Here is a 21,955-nt window from a genome sequence, read left to right on the forward strand (position 1 = left end):
AGAGAAGGTAATAACAATGTCAAACGGCTGCTGCAAGTATAAAGAAAAAGAGAATTATTTGACACTAGATGAGTATGAACAAATGAGTCTTTCTTGTTCCAATATGTATTTTAGAAGTGACCTTTCTTCTTCCAAAGTTTTATGTTTGCTCTTGTTGTCCCAGAAGGCAATATCATAAAAAGAGTAGAAAAAAAATCAAACTTCTTACAAGCCAGCAGGAGAAGGGACTCAAACCTGAGTGTTCTCTTGCTAAGTTTCTGCTAAAGCAAGGTTAAAAACTCTACATATCGAAAGAAAGAGAATATGTAACTGCTCTCTGCCAGCTATAAAACAAAACTAGATTTTCAAAAGCTGTTTATCATTAGCATGGATGGGGAAAGAAGAAACTTTAAGAAATCTTTGCAAGCAGATTTTAACCTCTTGTAATATGTATGTCCTTCTTAATCATTCATTGGCTAGTTTTGTACTGCAGCTTTTGGCCTATACCTCACTTAGAAGCTGTTAGCTGCAAGTATTAGAGATCTGAGGACTTGATGGGAAACAAACACCATGTTGTGAATAAAAGGAGCAGAGCCCTTAACATTGTGACCAGTCAAAAAAATGGCAGCTAATTCTACTTTTCATAAAATACCATATTTCCAAGATGTGAATATCCTGATATGTCAAACATTTTAGGTTTTAAGACTCCCAAAGGCAGTCATATTATCATTATTATAATTATGTATTATATATTATAATAATATTATATAATGATTATCATGACTTTTAATTTAGTGACAATGGCCTTAATTAGGTCAGAACATCAGCTAGAAAATTAAGCAACCACAAAATAAGCATGTCAAAACAATGGGAAGAACCCTGCTTGCAGACTGCATCCAGCACTGCTTTGCTCTTGGATTCAGACTCCAATCCGGCTTCACAGGCCCCTGTTTCCAGTTGAAAAGGCTATGGAGCCCTACAAAAGCAAGTTGAATATTCACTACCTGTCCAAGGCAGCCAAGATTTCCAAGCTCTATAGATGGTGTTCTGTCAGGGGAGTACAAAATGAGGACTAGAAAGCCTACCAAGCTACAGTGCAGCTCAGCAGTGGAGTGCATAGAAATTTGTCCTACATACTGGCATTAAGACTTTTTCAGTCAGGTAAGTGATGCAGCTATTCACAGACTTGGAGGCCAAAAGGTACTTCCATGTTTATTTAGCTGACAGCTACAGTATTGGTGAAGTATGAGGCTACAGCACAAAGGCTGTACCTTTCAGGTGTCTTCTAGCTGTAACACATAATTCAGGACATCTAGTCTTTTGAAAGGCCTTGAATGGGGGATGTCAATCTACCAAAGACCAGTCTAAGGTTCCCATAAACAAACAAAACACCACCCAGCACACACTATTTCTTTCCTTGAGAGAGGCGGACAAAAAGAACGAACCACAGGTAATGTGTATCATTGGTGCTGCTTAATATGAAGGTAAGGCTGTGGGGCACTGAGTGTCTTCTGAACAGAGACACTGAAAGCTTCAGTGGAAAAACAAAGCTAAATACATTAGTGCTCACACAGCAGCAGAATCTTGGGGTTAAGCTTTCCACTGTGTGTGTGCATCTGCCAGATTTACATTGAGTACCTGTGAACAGTGGGGTCCTGTGCTGTGTAGAGGCAGTCTGAGAATGGCATGAGAACTAACAATGTGGAGTTAAAATCTACTTCTACTGTCAAAGGATTCTAACTTCCTTATAACTTTTGACTTGTCCAGTACTCACAGTTTTTGCTTCTTTCTTCTCCTGAGACAATGTATGCTGGCACCCAGTGCTCAATCATTCCTCTCTCAATAGGCAGTATAATTATCAGACTTTTCTTCTCCAACATATAGGGTTATCTTCCTGTATTAGAAAGTTGTTCTCCTGTTCAAACACAAATGGGTGGCACATTGAACACTGTAGCACAAGACACAAAAGTCACTAATATATTTTCCATTTTCACCCATTCTCCCTGTGTTCCTAAATCTTACATTCAGCAACTTGCAGGTAGCAGAATTTAATTACTGAAACACATCAATCACCAGTTTTAGGTCCATTGTGAAAAGCAAATTAGATTTCCTTGTGTAATACAAAGGCCTTTCCTTTGTTTTGCAATAGAAATGACATAGCACAGGCATGAAAAGCACAGATAGGAAAAAGACAAAAGGGAAGAATTGGACTGTGAACATAAAGGACATATTTATACTGATGGACACAAGAAAACCCCTGGAAAAAGAACTGTATTGGTCTGGTACGTAAGGGTTCATTAGTACACAGGTCAACAGGAGTTAAATGCAGTCTAGCAACTGCATTATTGTAAAAAAAAAAAAAAAAAAAAAAAAAAAAAAAGAGGTAAAGAATCATAGAATCACTTATAGGGTGGAAAAAAGACCTGTAATGTCATCAAGTCCAAGCATTAGCCTTGCACTTCCAAGCCCACCAGACTTGAAGAATCCTCCCTTTGCCAGGTTATTACTTCTCAATGAACAAATGAATAGCCAAACTGGTGAGAGACAAGGCTGACAGAAGACGGGATTTCAGGTTACAGCTGCCCTAAGGGGCTTGACCAGGAACAACTAAGCAAAGGGTAAGACTAGACTACAGCCCTCCATTACACTTCCCCAGTCACCACCTATTTTCAGCCCTGGGCTAAGTTTGGCTACTGTGTATTGTACATTTCCCAGTGTACTTCTCTTAGCCTGTCCAGTCTCTCCTAGTTCCCCCCTAAACCTTTAGTATTCACTGCATCCTTTGGCAGGCAGCATCACTGACACATCACCTACTGCATGAAGAATAACCTGCTGCTGCTTGTTTTGAGGCTCGTTCCTACTATCTGACTTTGATGATCCCTAGTACTCGTAGTAGAAGAGACAGTGAACCATCAACTCCCATCCATCCTCTCCACCTCACTCCTGATTTTATAGCCTTCTAGTATGTCCCCTGTAATTTGTCTCTTCTCCAGAAAGAAGAATCTTAGCTTACTTAGCTATTCCTTGCACAGCACACGTCCCATATATTGATAGCCCTTGACAATCAAGGACAATTGAACCTTTTTCCAGTTCTACCTATATTCTTTCTGAGATGAAAAGACCAGAACAGTATAAAGACACAGACATGCCATGCATTTATAAAAAGGCATAATGAACTCTGTTTTGTTCTCTATTGCTTTACCAATAGTTCCTAACATTTGCAGTCTTGTTGTTGCTGTTGTTGTTCAGTGCTGAGCACTGGGCTGTCATTTTCTTGGAATTACCAATTGTTTCCCCAAATTCTCTCTAAAAACTGGAAAAGGCTAGGTCAGAACCTCTCATTTTACAAATGAAATTTGGGTGATGGCTTTCCTATATGCATCACTTTACTTTGACACACATTTAATTTCACTGTCTATCCAGGCTGTGCAAAGCCACATTTTCATTCTGAGCTATCGTTTCAGCCATGTTCCATTCTTAGCAGTGCTTCAGTAGATGCCAGGAGCACAATGCAGCAGAGCCTGCACACAGAAGCTGGTGTTTCCCATCCTCCATTCAACAGGATACCTCCAAATTGAGACATCTTACTGAAACATCACTGTGAGGAAAGATGAGACATGGAATCCGAGAAAAAATAAAAAAAATTAGGGAGATAGAGGAAAGAAGCTGAAAGAACTTTCTGTCTGTCAGTAATTATGAATGCACCTGTTTTTGGGAATCTAAGTTGTAACTTGTTCAGTTGTTTTATAAAGAAGGTGAAATTCAGCATTTGTGTGTGCATGTGGAAGTCTTGTCTAGGTCTGGAAATCAAAAAGAGGGAAAAAAATTTAAAGGTTTACAGCAAAGTTAGCTCTTGACATATCTAGCCCATGCCACTGCTTTCCTTGTAAAACTTGATAGTGTCTTTTATTGAGATTAGAGGAAGTGTTTACTGCACAATTCTAAATTGAGGTTTATTTTCAGCCACAATAAAGAAAGCCTAGGAGATCACTAAGGGATACACAGAGTAGAGAACTTAAACTTCTTTAGTCAGATTTTAGTGAACAGACAATGTCATATACAGTTTTATAAGTTTTGACAAGCACAAAGAAATTTGGATCACACAGACCTATCTTATCACGCAAATTCTCTTTGAAAGCATGATCTGATTTCTGGTCCTAATTTTATGTGTTGCATGCAAGGATATTACCACTTACCTATTCTTTTTCTTTTTTCCTTTTTTTTTTTTTAACTTTTTTTCCTTTTTATTTTTTTTCCTTTTTTTTTGTTCATAAACATTAGATATCGTACCCAGAATACCTGGGACATGTATGTTGGAGATTTATTTCCCACTGTTGTATACATACTTATTTTCCGTATATTTTGGCTCCAGATAAAGTACTTCCACTATAAAATTCTGCCAGCTTTGTGACAGTTTAAATGTGACAGCTCAGACAAAGAGAAATACTTTGCAACAACTGTTGCAAAACAATTTTTTTTACCCAGCGTGACTGTTTTAGCCATATTCCACTGGGCCTTTCTAAACACCTTCCCTCCATCCCATCCCCCACATACTTCACAGGGTCACTTAACATTTAATTTTCCTTGAGTTATTGTAGTGGCACTGGCTGCTGGTACAGCTACTGCATTTCATCTTTTTTTGCAGCTTTGCTGAACTCTCTCTTACTAACACAATAACAACATTTGCAAAGTGCTTAGGATCCATCTGCTTCACACGGTAGGCATGGAGAATCATTACACCACTAATGAATAACAACATTCTGATTCCTTCCAGAAATAACTGTACCTATTTTGTCTAGAGCCCATCTTCAGAAAATCAGATGGCACAGTTAGTGATGTTACAAGCGTGCATTGTGTTCTTAGGTCAGAGATAAAGTGCTGGAGTCTGGGAAGTCACCCCAGGAGCTTCCATTCAAATGGTGGTAGGTTCCAGAGGGTGGTAGGCTCCAGAGGGCAGCAGGACAGGGATCTGCCAGTCCCAGAGCCTCAGCAGGGACAGGGCAGCTGGGGAGTGGCCATGGGAAAGCCCAGCCCAGGAACCAGACACATCCCTGGGGCAGGGCTGAGGGCTGGATGGGCTGTTTGGTTGAGGGCCAGTTGAACTGAAATGTGGTCCTGGGCCATGAGCAGGGTTGGAAACCCCCCAGGAGGCACTGGCAGGAACAGTCCATCACATTAGTGCCCTCAGGCCATGGCAGGGTGCCCTTGGGTGAACTCCAGCTACATTCATCCTTTGCTGTCTTCATCCTCCATCCCCCCCTCTTTTAAAACTCTTGGGAACTGGTACCAACAGGTTGCAGCATATTAATAAACCTCCTGGGGTGTTGATAGGCCAAGCTTTAACTGGTGCATGACTGAGTGTTTCAGAGTCCTGGCTGCATGTTCTGATATTAACTGTGTTTGTCATGCTACGTAAGGGCCATGATCAGCAACTGGCCTCAGGCAAAGGGAAAGTAATCAGTCTTTTGGAGAACTTTTCCAGTGGCTGCCAAGAATTTTCTGCATGAGGAAGCCTATTAACGAGCATCATGTGAGAGAGTATTTACAGAAAGTCAGAAAATGCTGACCCAGGATGAGGAAAATGTCTCCTCTGCGTAGTTTCACAGCTGAATAACTCTCTGATATTTCATTGAAGGGATTTATAGATAAGAGTTACAAAATAACTGTACAAAAATGCTTTTAAAACATGTTTATACCAACAACAGCCTGGCCCTGTATGGTAATATTTGAACAAAGATTATGTTGCAAGGGACAAAAGAATGTTCTTGGGGTGTAATAACTGTGCAAAGTAGGGTCTCAAAGGTCAGGTGGAGCATCTGACCCCCAAAGCTCCTTACTCACCACCTCATCTTGCGGCTGAGCCAGCACAACAAGCCTGCAAAAGCCTTGTGCACAAGTTAACTTGATGTGCTCCTAAAGGAAACTCAAAACTTCCAGTCATTTAATGAAAATAAACTATGCCATTATGAATGGTAGATATTATTTATTACACAGAAGGAAAAGGTAATCTTAAAGTTCTTTCCAGCAGCTTTGTCAGAAAAGCAAATATTCATATAAACCATGTCTTTTAATTCTATTGCAATTTTGCTTTTTTTGGCTATAAATCAATGTTCAGAGCTGTAACATGGGATGTAAGCATGTAGGCTGACAAAGTTATTTCCCTGATAAAAATATATATCAGAGAATTTTGCTCAAACCAAATAGACACTAATGATATCAGTTCAACTATTTTATTGTCCTTGTCTCTAGAGCTTCAAATGACTAAGTCATAGCAGCTTCTCAGGTGATTGTGAGTTGGCTGCCCTAAGCCCATCACCAGGGATTTACAAACCCATGGTGGAGCAGTGAGGATGATCTGCCATATCATATTGAAGCATTTCTGTCACCTGTGTGATTCCTCTCTTGTCACTGAGCTGGGGCAGGCACAGGCTTCCTGCCTCACCTGTTTCTATTTCTGCACAACTGCTCAGAATTTTTTATTGGTTTTATTTAAACCCAAAAGAAATTTAAAAAAAAAAAAAAAAAAAAAGGAACCCAATTGTGACAGAAGATATTAGTCCAACTTGTAGCAACATGATGTGCCTGAAGTTAATACGCAGCACTGCTGCTTTGAAATAGTGACATTTCCATTAAAAAAAGCTAGTAATCAAATCATCCTGAACCAAACTGTCTGCTTTGTAAGTGAGATTCTATCTACAGTGGCATTTAATATAAACTGTAAACACAGAAAATGAATTTTTCTTTTATGTATTGCCTTGTGCTCTAAGCAGATAGATTTCAAAAGGTTGTATGTTTTATCTTTCTTTCAAAGTTCTCCACCTTGTGCCTTGCTCTGTCTATGGAGACTTACACACGTATCCTTGGGTATGTGCTCTATGTACCCATAGATTGGTGATATTATGAATGTTTTGTACCAATTTAATCTGCATTCTTTACCACTGCAGGTCAGCTCTGCCAGCTAGTTGTGCCTGCATGATCTCCTAATATACCCAGTATTCTTTCCAAAAAATCAGAAAAAAGATGCCTGACAAATGTTCCTGCTTTTCTCAAAAATGATGGACCCGAAATTTTATCTGAAGATTATAACAGACCGAATTTGGCTTGGGTTTTGCTCTTTGATTTAGGTGAAAAAAATATACCAAATTCAGTCTTTTATGGAAAGAGGAATAAACTAAATAATAAAACTTCACAGAACTACGTTTTCATTACTTTTCTTATGTGTCTACTGATGGAAAACAGTATCAATTTCTCCTACCCCAGACTGGCCATGCAGACAGCGAGTAGTGTTTTGGTAGGCAAGCAGCCACACGCTGCCCCAACTCCTCCCAGAGCTGTCAGAGCAGAGATGATGGTCAATGGCTGATGGGAACACGTCCCCAGTGGAAGATGAATCCTTTACCACCTCCTGAAGAAAGGTGTCCACCAAGCACTAGGCTGTGTCCCCTGCTCTGCTGGGGGCTGCACACCCCAGGGTTGTTCTGTTTAGAGAACCAGGCAAAGCTGAGCTGAGAATTACAGTGCTGGATGTGGATTGACCCATCTGGATCTCAAATATCTACAATGGAGACTGCACAGCTCCTCTAGGCAAGCTCTCTGTCCCACTGCTTGCTTGTATGCATGGAGAAAAAGGTTCTAAAGCACAGAGGCTTGTGGCAATGGCTTCCCCTCAGAAGCACTTTCATAAATGCTGTCAGAAGCTGAGCTCCCCTTTCCACCCAGTGTCCTCAAAAGTCACATTCTAACCAACCCATCTGGCATGTTCTGGACTGAGCTCCAGCCCTGTGACCCCTGTGTGGCAGCTTTTGGAGATCTGTGGCCAACAACTGAGCTGTGACAAAAGCTTTGCACCCCCTGCACAGTGATTCTGCTAGCTGAAACCCAAACATGGCACTTTAGAAGACAAAAATTTCTGTGTCTTCTTCTGCAGTCACCATTTCTCTTTCTTGCTAAAGAGGACAGGGTCAGTGGTCATCATACCTGAAAAAAACCTCTGGGATTTTGGTGCTGAAGCAGTTAAATGAGCAGGGCCAAGATCTTTCCCAGGTGAAGCTCTGTTGGTTAGAGCATGGTGCCAAGAATGCCAGGGTCCTGGGTTTGGTCCCAGTATGGGCCATTCAGTCAAGAGATGGATTCAATGATCCTTGTGGGTCCCTGCCAACTCAGAATATTCTGTGATTCTGTGAGCCTTGGCCAAATTCTGAGCAACTAATGAGATTTTAAAGGTGTTAAAGTTCAGCTCAAGAAGCACAGGGAGCACAGAGGTGATATTTAAGGACACAGGCCATGAGAGTGATAACAACTTGCAGGCTACAAGGCTCAGTGCAGCAGGTGTATTTTCTCTGCTTTGGAACAATAACTGAACACTAAGAGAGACTCCCTACAACTATTTGTCACAATCTTGGCAAGACACAACTGAAGGAGATGTGCAAGAATCTGACTGACCTTTTGCAGCTAAGACAACACAAATGCATGCAATGCAATTACCTTGTGTTATAGTGATAAAAAAAAAAAAAATTCATTCCAGCTCTGGACCCAGACAAGCATTCCAATACTTTATTTTTTTCCCAGTAACAATGTCTGCAGAAAACTCTGAGTCATCCAGACAGGAAAGAGATTAATATTATCCACCTTGAACTCTAGACAAGGATGAGAGCTTTCCAACCTGAGTTGAGAAGAAGTCTGTTTGCTTCCTTTAAAAGTAGGGTGGTATTTTGCAAAAAATAATGGAATGCAAGATACAGAATCCATCCCCAACATACCTCACTTCTCAGTTATTGCACAGCTATATCTTCCAGAGTAACTGATTTCAGTCATTGTCAGAATATGACACTAGTAAATCCTCAGCTTGATTCAGTGTGGCATCTCTTTTACATTTGAGACACACTGCCGGGCAGGCAGATCCATATAAATGTTGGTAAGAGCAATCTTTTGCTCTGTACACACTCTGTCACAGGAGCTTGAAGGAGAACCACAAAGCAGAACACTGATGGACCTGCTGGCCAATATGAAAGCAATTCTGCAGGCAGCTTTGCTGTATACCTCTCCTACTGATCAAGAGCACTGCTATCAGGCACACATTGTGCAGCATGTATGGCTTTGGGATGAGGGCTTGCATAGGCCTTTCTGCTATTTAGTCTTCTTCTCATTCTTAGATTTAGTATAAAATTCAGAAAAGGTGGATTGATACAGTTACTAGAGCACAGAACAAACCAAGTTTTCCCAAGGTCTGTTGCCACAACCTTTGCCTTCCAGTGAATACCAGACATTTACCAGTGAAACTGGTGCATGTGTTCCATTTTTTAAAGGACTGAAGACAGGATTTTCAGCATAGAGAAACTGATTTGCCAGTGGGAGCAACACTTGCAGCATCCCAGATTAACTGTGGGGCTCTTGTATGTGTGCAGAAGATATGAACATGTGCAGCAAGCATTTTCTGAAAGGCTTGGATTTACAAATGCAGAAGTAGCAAGTCTGAGAATAACATAGGTCCAACAAACTGTTGACCTAAAAGTCTGAAATGTTTGTGGTATTCAAAAGGAAAAATTAAGCAAAGAAGCCTTTCCCCATTAGAATTTCTAGACTACTTCTCTAAGTCATGCCCAACTGAATGCTGAAATTGAAATGCCAAATGGTCTCATGGTTCTCATGATTCTCTCCATTTTAGGATCAGAAAATAAAACTCAGCCTGTGGAAGAGAGTCTGGTGAGTATCCCAGGGTGAAAGGGGAACTGAGCATTAGGGCTGAGCCTGAGCTTTGTGGCTATGGTGCTCCTTTCACTTCCAAAGAAAAGGATTGTAGCAAAAAGAGATGTTCCAGAAACCTGCATCTGGAAGCTCTCACTCTCTTAATCAGCCTGATCCCTGCAGGACCAGTGAGAAGAGTTAAATAGTCTTCAGGACGTGCTCAATGCCTGATCTGAGGCTGTCTGTGTAATTCCTGCCCATTAGCACTCACAAACCCCACTGAGGTATGATCTGTCTCATTTGGGTAAGTGCTAACTGCTGCCCCTCGGTCACATCATCTGCTACTCCGATGCACACTGCAATCTCCAGCTTTATTTGAGACATTTAGGGGTGGCTGAAATCTGTATATGACTCACTGATTATATGAAAGCATCAGTCTGTATGGTCTCTGGGTTAAACTGATCCAATCCAAATTACATTTAAACAGATTCAAATGCACAGCTCTTTGCTCCAGTACAAATGAATAAAATTGAAATAGTGCCTACCATAAAGGAACTGCTCTTGCCAGATTCTTTAAAAAGGCCATGCTTGATGCTGATTTTACCTCAAATGTCACACTAAGAAGCATCTAAAGGGAATTCAATTTTAAAAAATGCTCTGAGTTTTGAATGTATTAAAATACAGTGCACTTATACCGCTGCAGTCCAGAAACAAGTAATGGCCTGAACCTTCTGCATCATCTTGAAGAATTTGAAATCTTCATCAATTCAGCAAGTCAGACAAGGAGCACTTTGGACTATCCAGTAGAGGCAGTGCATGGCCAAGACAGCAGTAAACTGGAGATGCAGCATGACCAGGAATGGCAGTGCTAGAGCAGAGAGGAAACATTACTCCCCCATTCCACCCCAACTGTTCCTTGCTGGTAGAGACCAAGTCATGATATTTGCCATACTAAGAGTTATTACTCCGCCTGTGGACAGATAAGCTAGACACAGTCAAAAATTGATAACTCTATTCATTTGTCTTTGCCTTTGTAAACCTTTTCTTTATGCTGAAAAACAATTCAATAGAATTTACCCCTTGGCAGATACAGAACAAAGCCATTTCCAAATCATAGAAAGACTACAAAACTTTTTTACAGGCTTTGTAGAGCAAAAGTAGAAAGCCAAGGGGGTGGAAAAGGTTTACATACTGCTGAACATAGGGCAGAATTAAACTTATTGAAGAAAATTCCTGGAAGAGTCAATACACTCTCTCTGAACCGTCAAATATTTTGGTTCACTTAAGCTGTGTGTTTATGTTACTATAATTTCCTAAGTTCACCTTGGTAAAAACTAACAGACTCTGTCTTGATAGAATGAGAAACAATTGAGCAGGATAAAGTGAAAGAGAATGAACAATGACCTTTCCTTCTGCAGAGCCCATTGCTGAGAGAGGCAGGAAGAGATCTATCTGGTAATGTTTATCTGACTAAGGCAATTTACTGGATGATAGCTTTCCCCATAAGATCTAAGGACAAAAATGGCATAATATCAACTCACAAGGGACACACTAATATGAGCCCTAAAATGAAGCCCTCTGTGCTGAACCAACTGTATATTTCATATGTAAGCCATGCCATTGAGATGTTTAATGTTCCTCTGGAGAGCAATAGACCAGTGACAAGAAAAATAAACAAGAGCTAAAGATGAAGATGTCCTTGAACCGAAAGTGCTTCACTTTAGGAAACCCAGTAAAGTGAGCAAGAAACTGTGAAGCATAGTTGCATGAAAATTGACAATATTTTTTGTGTCTTCAGTGGGATGACTTGGGTATTTTATACCTTAGGTCTCCATGCAATTATGAAGACAGTATTTTTAGCTCACTCTGTCCTACTGAGAGGTAGAACTCCATCTCCTGATGAGAAAAAATCCTTTTGGTGGGAGTGGAGATTTAACCTGTGACCTTGTGTATCTGTTCAGGTGTCCTCACCACTGGGCCACAGTGCCACTTTCTCCTTTCCCCCTCATGCGTTCGTTCCCTGACATTTCAGCATGTCAATAAAAGTGTTGCTGAATCTGACTTTTTCCTTTAGAACATTTGATTTTTAACCAAAAATTGCATTGTGAGAAAAGTCCCTGCAAGCACCACATGAAATGTACTAACAATCAGGTTAATCTAATAAATACCTTTATTCTCATGCAGTTCATGGCCGCAATATCCCAAGCTAAACAATCTAAAAATACACCCAAAGGTTTGTTGACTTTGTCTTTAAATCGCTGCCTAAATGCATCAAGCCACTGGATCTGGAGTAAATATAATTAAGTGAGCAGAAGTGCAAGGGTATGGCTGGTTTCATAAGGCATGTTCACAAATAAACACATATAATGGCACCTAACCTCTAACTGGGGTGAAACAGGAAGCACAAAATGTCCAGAGGCATAAAATGATACAGTTTATATCATAGCAAGGTCTTCAGTGAAACCAGTTCCTTTGAAGTTGCAGAGTGAAAATGCATTTCTAAATATTAAAAGTTATCTAGGAAATTAATTTCTTTTCTCTAAATTTTGAGATTTCCATAAGTATTTCAGCATATCTGATCCAGATTTATTAGAGCTTCCCATTCTGTGAGTTAAAATATATTTCCATTTCTCTTCTATACTTAGAAGTTAAACAGAAATCAAAGTGTCAAGAGCAGCTTGAGTACTAAAATTCGGGGGTTTTTTTGTTCTGATTTTAAATTTGGAACTTGTGGCTATTCTTAAAATTAAGATATTGATCATTATTTCCAATCAGTCATGCTACAGTCCTTATTTTCATGCCAAGGTCTTTTTTTAAGTGTGTCGAAAAGTAATCTGCGCTATTACTTTCAATTGCAGTTTAATAATTTATGAAATTACTTAGTAACATACCTGCAATATGTCAGACAGGCTTCATTACATTGCAATGAGGTCTGATTTAACACAGTCATTACTGTTGCTGTTAAGGATTTGTGGGGGGAAGATTCCTGCAACTGTGTTAATTTTAGCCATTTTAGACTAAAATAAGCAGCTACAGATAAATGACAATATACAGTGAGGTACTTAAGTATACCTAAGACTATCCTGTCTCCTAATTGCAAATATCTGCCTTTTGGAATAGCTCCATGTATTGCACTCAGTTAGGGAAATAGTCTCCTACATTTTTTTACAGCAAATTGTTTTACAAGCAAGGATGAGCTATGAAAACTCATGAGGAAGGTAAAGGCTTGCATAACATTCCCTGGCAGCCAGGATATGGGCACCTTAACTAGCACAGAAACTCCTTGGAAGTGTTGATAAGGACATCATCTTCATACAAAGCATGCTCAGGTGTAGCCCTGGCCCTCTGTTGTGGTTACACTGACATGTGAGTTATGTCACTGATGTATGAGACTATCAGTGGTACAAGGTGAAGAAATGTGTTCCATGTAGCAAGGAAAAAAAAATTATTTGGCTCAATTAAACTCGGAACAAGATAGCATTTGGGAAGAAAGCACATAAAACTTTTTCTTTGGCATCAGTTCTCAAACTTACCTTCAGGAGGCCATTACTGAGGGTTTGCCAACTCTGAGATCAGGGGTTATTCCAGATTTTGAAATGAACTCAATAAAACTGGGTTTCTCAGGGCATGTCCTGTTTTGTAATAAGGCATGAAAACCTGCAAATACGTAGTTCAACCTAATCATTATGTAATGCTTATAAATTTGTATTTGGTTTTCACTGCTGTTATGAAAAGCTACTTTTTGAGATCTCAGTCTTCCCACAAAAATCAAAGTAATTTTCTTAACCATGTGTATAATGCCAGGTCAAGGAAGGGACCACTTTCTTTCCTGCAGGTATTCTGGGCAGAGATTAAAGTAACAGAAACAAAGCAAAACAAAACTGTACTTCATTTACCTGGGATTACCTGGGATTTCACAGGAACGGAATTAACCCTCCCAGACAGTTGAAAACAGCCTTTACTCCAAGGTTAATTCTGCTGACTGCAAGACCACGGGGTAATACTCTTTGTAGTTTGTATTTGATACAGCCCCAAGTACAACACATTGAGTAAATAATTGGTATAATTCTTTGCTGTTGTTTTCAGCTCATTAGGAGCTTTTTCCTGACTCAAATGTCGGTGGCTGAAGATGACTTGAGGCTTCAGTCCAAAGGGCCAGTGGGTGCTGTGCTCTTCAGGAGCCACAACAGCCTGGCAAGAAGGGAAAGGTTAACTGAGGCTTCTGGTTCAGAGGCAGATGAGAGACTGGCATGTAGAATTAGAGCAGGAGCAAATGTAAGGGGGAAAATGAATCACAGTATTGATGTCTAGAAAGAACAATATTATGACTGTATGGATTTAATGACTGCTGATATCTAGTTCAGTGACAGGTAGTCTCATCTACAGGGACAAAAGTACACAGTGTGCTTCGAGGAGACCTAGAGGCAATCCTTCAACTCAAATCCCATGATAGGATAATATGCTATGGCTTCTTTTATGCTGGAGGTGGCATCCTTTCTAGATCCCTTCTGAGTATGTCAGTCGATGATAACAGCATAATTTGCCTTAGAAATTTTAATTCCCCACACACACACCCTTTTCCTTACAAAGAAGAAAAGCGTGAACAATTCCTTTGAGCTGTCCTGAATAAATACTTTAAGAATATTAAAAATGAGAAGTGGATTAAAGCTTTCTGAGTGAATTCCAAACCATGTAGGGTACTTTGCTAATTTTAAAAGGAGGGATGTTATAACCTTCAATGTTCACACTGTGTGATAGACAGACATCACCACTGTTCAAAACAGGCAGAGTAGATCTGTGGCTGAAGCCAGATGTATAATCTCTTTTGGAACATCATCTGCCTGTCCTTCCTTTTTCATAGAGAAAATTTAGTGAGGAGCAGGTAAGGCTGTGACATCACAGTTGTTCTACAGGAACTCCTGGATGTCATTAGCTGCTGCACTTTGTTTCCCTGTATTTTATATTCAGCATGCATTAGCAGTTGCTTGTTTTGAAGTTCTCCAGGGTATTCTACATCGAAGTTGCCTGGTAGCAGAACAATCTGTGTTCCTCAGATATGCAAGTGACTAATTTTCCATCAATCAGAGATGAGACTTAAATAAATAAAGGTACTTCATGGGGCTGCTGTGCCTAATGATAAGCAATTATATAAAGTCAAATTAAGGCAGTTCTTTGTGAAGGTCCTGTGAAATTGGTTAAGCAAAAAGAAAAGCGGCACCATTTCAGTGATTCATCCTATTGCTCATTTCAGTGGGAGCATTATCTCAGTTAACTGATGCAATTAATATGAAAATGAGGAAATCATTGTTTAAGGAGATGAGGAGAAAGAGGGGGTCTTAATGCAGCAGCAGTGGAAAAAAAGAGTCACAGAGATGGAAATTTGCATAGGTCAATGGTAATGTAATGCATTTAGCACATATTCAAAGCTTAACTTGCATAGTAATACAGATCCATTAAATTCTCATTATGATGACCTGTGTCCAACACAATTCAATTTTTCTGAATCCTAATGATAAAAAGTTAATTATGTAAGGTGAAAACCTTTTGTACTTGGTCTTAAAATAAAGCATTGAAAGGGCATTGAGACTATCTTTTAGATATGGCAGGTAGTTTCATTTCTGTTTAATTCAATATTTTATTAACCATGACAAAATCTTAAGTTTGGCTTCTGTGTGCACCACAATTTTTTTATGTAGTCAGTGTCAATAGATAGGCCTTTGTCTGTAAAACCACAATTTAGTGCTAGTCATCTTCTACAGGTTGCATTTCCAGTTTATCCTGGTTTCCCTATTTTTAGTAACCAAAAAGCCTATCCAAATTTGGGAGAGAGGGAAGAAAAGTCATCTCCCTCTCAGCACTGTATACACATTCCACCTCTTGTTTGCTAGACGTGTCTTTGAAACAATGACATGGTAGAGTGTGAGGTCTCCAGCAGCTGTTTCTTCTCATTACCTGATTTTGCTTCCCACCACAGCTACAGGTGGAAGATAAGAGTGTGCTCAGCCTCACACCATTTCCTTCCACTTATGCCACATTCTCAGATAGTGGTCCTCCTTTGACTAACTCATCCGAGGCAGGGAGCAATTGTGCCGGTTTCCTGCTGTACCAAGTCACTCTTTGTATTAAGCGGAAGGTGCAGAGATTTGCTGAAATCATATCCAACAAGGCAGGCTGCCATGTGAACAGCCTGTTCTTCTGAAAAGACAGGCATGCCAGAGCGGCACCTTCCTTACTCCTTCACATTAAAGCCACCATATATCACTCAGACCATGTCAGGTTGTTTTAAATTGTGATTAATTTGCATTTAATAGATGTCTAAGGCACCTTTATTAACATCTGTGCAATGTAAGTCAGGTTTAGTATAAATGAAAGCCAAGTCCTGTGCATATTATTCTCCTTGTCAGGTTCTTTTATCCTGAAATTTGCATTATACTTACAGTACATGACTGGTGTTTGTGGAGGTGATCCAAGTCATGACTTTAGCTGCCTAACACCAAGCCAGAACTCAGGATTCATTTGACAAAATGCAGACACCTGCAGAGCAGATGCCTGTACCTGGGCTAGTCATGCAGGGCTCTCCATGCAGGCAGTGAAAAAAAACACCCAGCCTCCACACTTCACCAAGCAGATGGCTGCGTGTGGTCCTGAGCATCAGCCTGCCTCAGAGATGCAAAGCTACATTAAAAAAAAAAGATAATTCTAATTCTCTAAACCCAAGCCAAGATCCAAACTTCATAGTTTAAATTGCCACAGTCCCCTGAGCATGTCTAAGTTCTATTTTTTTACCTCCTTCAGTGCTTGTTTGAGTCTCTGTGGAGGTATGAGACCTTCCAGGGAACCAGTGAAGCTCTCTCAGACAGCACAAGACTAATTCAGCCCCTGCCCCAGCATACACACATGTATGAAAAGGGATTTTTCCCACACACAGAATGGGCATCTGTCAGAGTAAGACCAGTGCTGGAGCAAGGCAGAGCTCAGGCTCATCTCTCCCAAGATTTCACCATTATATACCATGATTCAGTTTCTTAGCATCAGGCAGGAGTTGCACTTCTAAAGCTATTTCAATGCCTTTAAATGCAGATAACAATGGAAAGTGCCAGATTCTGCACCTGAACAGGGCAACCCTGGATGCAGGAACAAAGTGGGGAATGAGATGCTGGAAAGCAGCACTGCAGAAAAGGACCTGGGGGTCCTGGTCGAGGGAAAGCTGAGCCAGCAGTGCCCTGGCTGCCAGGAGGGCCAACCCTGTCCTGGGGGGAAGCTGGCACAGCATGGCCAGCCAGGCAAGGGAGGGGATTGTCCTGCTCTGCTCTGAGCTGGCCTCACCTCGAGTTCTGGGGGCAGTTCTGGGTGCCACAGCATAAGAAGATGGTGAAGGACATTAAGGGGAAGCCATACCAGGAGCAGCTGAGGTCACTTGGTTTGTTCAGCCTGGAGCAGAAACTGAGGGGAAACCTCAACCCAGTGTTACAACTTCCTTGTGAGGGCAAGAGGAGGGACAGGCACTGCTCTCTTCTCTCTGGCCAGTGACAGGATTCAAGGGAATGGCCTGAAATTGTATCAGGGGAGGTTTAGGTTGGATATCAGGAAAAGATTCTTCACCCAGAGCGTGGCTGGGCACTGGAACAGCTCCCCAGGGCAGTGGTCACAGCACCAAGAGTGACAGAGTTCAGGGAGTGCTTGGACAATGCTCTCAAGCACATGTGTAACTCTTGGGGATGGTGATGTGCAGTTCTGTGAGATGCACGTGATGATCTTTGTGTGTCTCTTCCAACTCAGGATATTCTGTGATCTAAACATAAGCAAGAATTAGGTGGCTGAATATTTAGTTGGGCTAGAATCCTATTAGACAATAATTGATCTCAGTAAAAATTAAATATCTATTGCAATCCAGTGTTAGGCAGGGATCTTAATACTTTTAAGCACTTGTGTTTCAAAGGTCTAAATCTTCATGGACATTTTTCAGACTACAGTTTTTTGTTTTACAAGAGGTAGAAGATAGATATGGTACAAAAGCTCAAAGGTTATACAGTCATTCTTCTGGCTGCTCTGGCTGTTTTCATCAGCCTCCTTTCTGGCAAGGCAGTCACTTGCTGACTCCCATGAGGGTGCTTCATGTGTTGCTGGTGAGCAAACAAAATCTAATTGAAAAATAATGCAGGAAAAAAAAACATTCATTAATACCTTGGTTTTAATCTTTTCTGATTTGTCATTTCCCAACATGAGAAAATTAAGAAGTGCTGGGTGAAACCATGTGATCAGCCTAGGACTGTGTAGAGAATTATAAGAAATGGTTACATATAATTAATTGTGATTAACCCTAGTAGAAAAAGAACTTGTAGATCACACTAATCTTGCTTAAGGCAGTTACTTCACAAGTACCACTCTAATTAATAAGCTTCAGTTAAAGAAGAATCAATAAATACTGCAATTCATAGAAAATGGATATTATAGGAGAAGAAAGATTAGATTTTAAAATAGGTTGGTTTCCTCCAAGCACAAATTAAGATTATTTTAGGGAAAAGAGAAATAACAGGTACTGACAAATTGAGATATAATCCAATTAAAATTTTATTGGTTTCATTCTTTATGAAGATCTGACAAAAGCATTTTATCTCAAACATTGATATTTACCAAAAGAAGGAATTCTGCTTCTAAAAATAGAGGAACTCTACTTTTCAACACAAGCACTAATGTGTACTGCTAGAAGAACCTATAATATGCCATATTAACAAAGCAACAAGCAAAAACAATGCTAGGAAACCCTGGTGACTACATCTGGATAGCAAGAAATTCGTAGAGTATGAATGTAGAAGACAAAATCTATGTGATTAGATTAATTTTCTTTATTGTCACTACCTAACATTAAAAATCCAAGATATTTCCAAATTGGAACAGGCCATAGTAGAGATTACTTTTTTTTGCAACAAACACAGCAATATTTTGCCAACAGAAGATACCTGAAACCTGTTCTGGGATTCCCTGCAAAAAAGCTATCCATAGGAGATATATTTTATAAACCATAAAAATCTTTTTCTTTGTATCATTCTGCTGTGAGCTGCTAGTGCTGTGTGACAACACTGTGACACACTGATGTCCAATTTCTCTTGCAGCCTTGTTGGAGAGGAAGAGACTGAAGCCAAATGCTTTGTTGGTATGGGTGATCCACTAGCCATAAGAAGCTGTAATATGGGAAGAGTTTTACAGCCAGAAAGGGAAGGCTCAGCTGTTTCAATATCCTGATTGCAATCACAGAGTTTGGTCATGGCAAGTAGTTTGAAAAGAAAAATAATTCAATTTGCTTTTTACAGATTTAGAGGTTTCAGGGCCTTTTTGAGCTGGATCTATGCACTGGTCTTGCAGTACAGTTAGTTCTGCTCATGGGTCACTTGAATCTCCAGGAATTTGTCTAATCTCTCTCTGAAACACTTCTGGCCCTTGCAACATCTGGTAGCAAGGAGTTCCTCAGCATCTGTGTTTTATGCTCTATGAGGGTGTCTCTTTCCACCACCATTCTGGAGTTCTTTCCACTTTCTTCTGTATCAGAAAAGTGGCCAGGTATCTCTTCTCTAATCACCTTATGGCAGACAGGTCAGTCAAGGACAATAGACTATTCCAGCATGCCAAAGCATTGAGAAAGCTTTTCACAGCATGCCCACAGCACTTTGGCTCTTTAGTACTCACCACCTTGCACTGTAATCTGCAGTTGTTTCACAGAATAACATCCAGGTCCATCTTTATTTTCCACATCTGTTAAATATCTGTGATCATCAATGACCCCAAATGGATTTGTCTCCCCTAACTTCACGGGTCTGAAATTAATTTGTCTATACTCTTTATCTATGCTCTGCCTTTTGTCAGATAGATTCCTCAGTGGTATTCAGATCACTTATCTCAGGCCCCCAGTTTAGAATTAGATTAATTGCTGCCTGTGAATGCCTTTCCCTCTCAATTGATGAGGTGACTGGCTTAGACTAGATACACAGGTTTTGATAGTTAAACTCAAGTGACATGACTCATATGCTGAGTGCTTTACAAAAGGCAATAACAACAGCAAAAACAACAGCCTTACCTTGTATTTCCCCATTGCTATAAATATTAGAAAATTATGTAAAACCTTGGCATGAGCCCACCTTCCCACATTTCCTTAGCTCTTGATTCTGCCATAATGAAATCCATACAGGCTCCCTGCAGAATTTTCTAGTGCAAAAGAGGTAATGTTATTATTTGTATTTCCGGACCAATAGGATGAACAGACCCTTAGTGTCTAAGCAGATCCTGTGGAACTGCCCTTCTGCCATTTCCTTCAGCAGCTGCTGTCTGTAGCCCTAACCCCAGACAGTTTGCCCTGCCTGTACACACAGAGTTTGATTAAGCAATTAGAACCACATCTGGATTTCAAACCTCCTCAGAGGTGAGGTGACAGGTCCACAGACTTAGGTGAGACCCACTTCTGTTTCTAATGCCATCAGTAAAATAGAGCTGAAAGATGCTGTCTCCTACTGCCACTCAACAACATCAGTCAGTGCCTTTGGGTAGCTCTGCAACCTCTCCCCTGCTACCTGCCAATACTTTCCCTAGGAAATCAAAGCCCTTGCAATCAATGATTTTCAGGGCAGCATCTTGTATGTCATGGAGTATCAAGGTTGCTAAAAAAAACCCCAGCTTGCCTCCCTAGTGAAGTCCTAGAAAATCAGGGAAGACAAAAATGGCATCTTGCCAGGCTGTCTGTTTGTTCCCAAGCTTTTGCTGTTGGCAAGAACACATCCCTCTGCTGCAGTGATCCCTGCATAAAATTTAAGTAATCATCCTGATAGTATGCTAGACTAAATTTTGCTGGATTCTCATACAAGAATGTGAAAGCTATTTTTGTGCATCATTCTTACTCTGTTCTAACTCAACAGTGTTAGATAATATAGAAATGGGGGAAAGGTTGCTGCTGTGGGAGAGGCTGGGGGTCTTAATATTTCCCTTGCACCAGTACAATGCAGCTGCTTCTTTTGATGGGTTTAATGCAGCTCATTCTAATTTACATTGGTGTAAGTGAAATCAAATAAAACCCATTCTGTCTCTGAACCCAGCAGACGATCAATGTAATACAGACTTTTACAACCCCAATTTCTTTCTGTAATAGCAAAGAAACAATATGGGTTTACAGAAGGGCCAGGCTAAAGATAAACCTCCCCTGCCTTCTCTTTCTCAGGCTGCAATCATAAGGATCTAAATAGCCATTTGATTGTGAAGACTGAGGTCAAGAAGGACAACAAAAGATCAAGTGAGAGCCTGGGAGCTCAACCTGGAGATAATCTTGAAACTGAAAAATGCTCAGTGCACAAAAGATCATCTACCAATTGTGCAAAGATATAGAAAATCTGAACATTAATTAAGATTATTTTATACTTTATTAATAATGAAGTCAAATTGAGTTATATTAAGTTAGAATGTGAAGATGATTTCTTTGTATTGTTAAATGACTTGTTTCAATTTTACTGCTTCAGAATTGCAGAGAAAATGTATTTCAAAAAGAATAGATAGATTTGTATTAATTATGCACTCTAGACTTGCTTCAGACTCTTCTGTCTTGTTTCAGACTCTTCTCCTTGCCCTTTTTTTTCTATTTCTCCTTTCCTTGCTCTGTCATCTTCCTTGTGAGCTGGCAAAACCCCCACCATTTCTGGTGCCAAAACATCATCTGCAGCTCTGCAAGTTAAAACAGTCTGTCTGTAACTCCTTATTTCAGCACTTTTCTGATCTTTGAAAAAAATTAGGATGGATTCTTGTCTGGAGAATCTGCAACAGAACTCAGGATACATCCACTGGATTCAGTGAAGCTGTCAGATTACCCCAGATGAAAATTGCCATTCCCCATTCTCTTTTCTTCTTTACATCCTTTGGTAATTTTTCACTCTGCTGCTCTATTTAATGCAAGAAGTATTGTAGGGACACTGTTTGTATAAAATATGTGATGTGAAACAAACTATATTCTAAACAGTCAAGATAGTGGTGGTCCTTCCTTCGACACAAGTACCCCTGAGTCAGTGGAAGCGGCTGTGGTAGAGACAGAGGGAAGTCAGCTCTCTGATAAAATAGGTGTTCACTTGTGTTTACAGAGATACAGTTTTCTGGGGCTGACAGTGACTTCTCTTACAGTATGAATTGGTACAAAATGAAGGCATCTTAAAAGGCATCTGTGACTTTCACAGATGGCTTGCAGTGTCCTTTCTGATTGTGCAGCACAGGAGCATCCTAGATGAAGTGGTTTTCCCTAGCACTGCAGCCTGGAAGACAAGTA

Source organism: Poecile atricapillus, chromosome 4 (genome assembly GCF_030490865.1).
Source record: "Poecile atricapillus isolate bPoeAtr1 chromosome 4, bPoeAtr1.hap1, whole genome shotgun sequence".
Lineage (NCBI taxonomy): Eukaryota > Metazoa > Chordata > Aves > Passeriformes > Paridae > Poecile > Poecile atricapillus.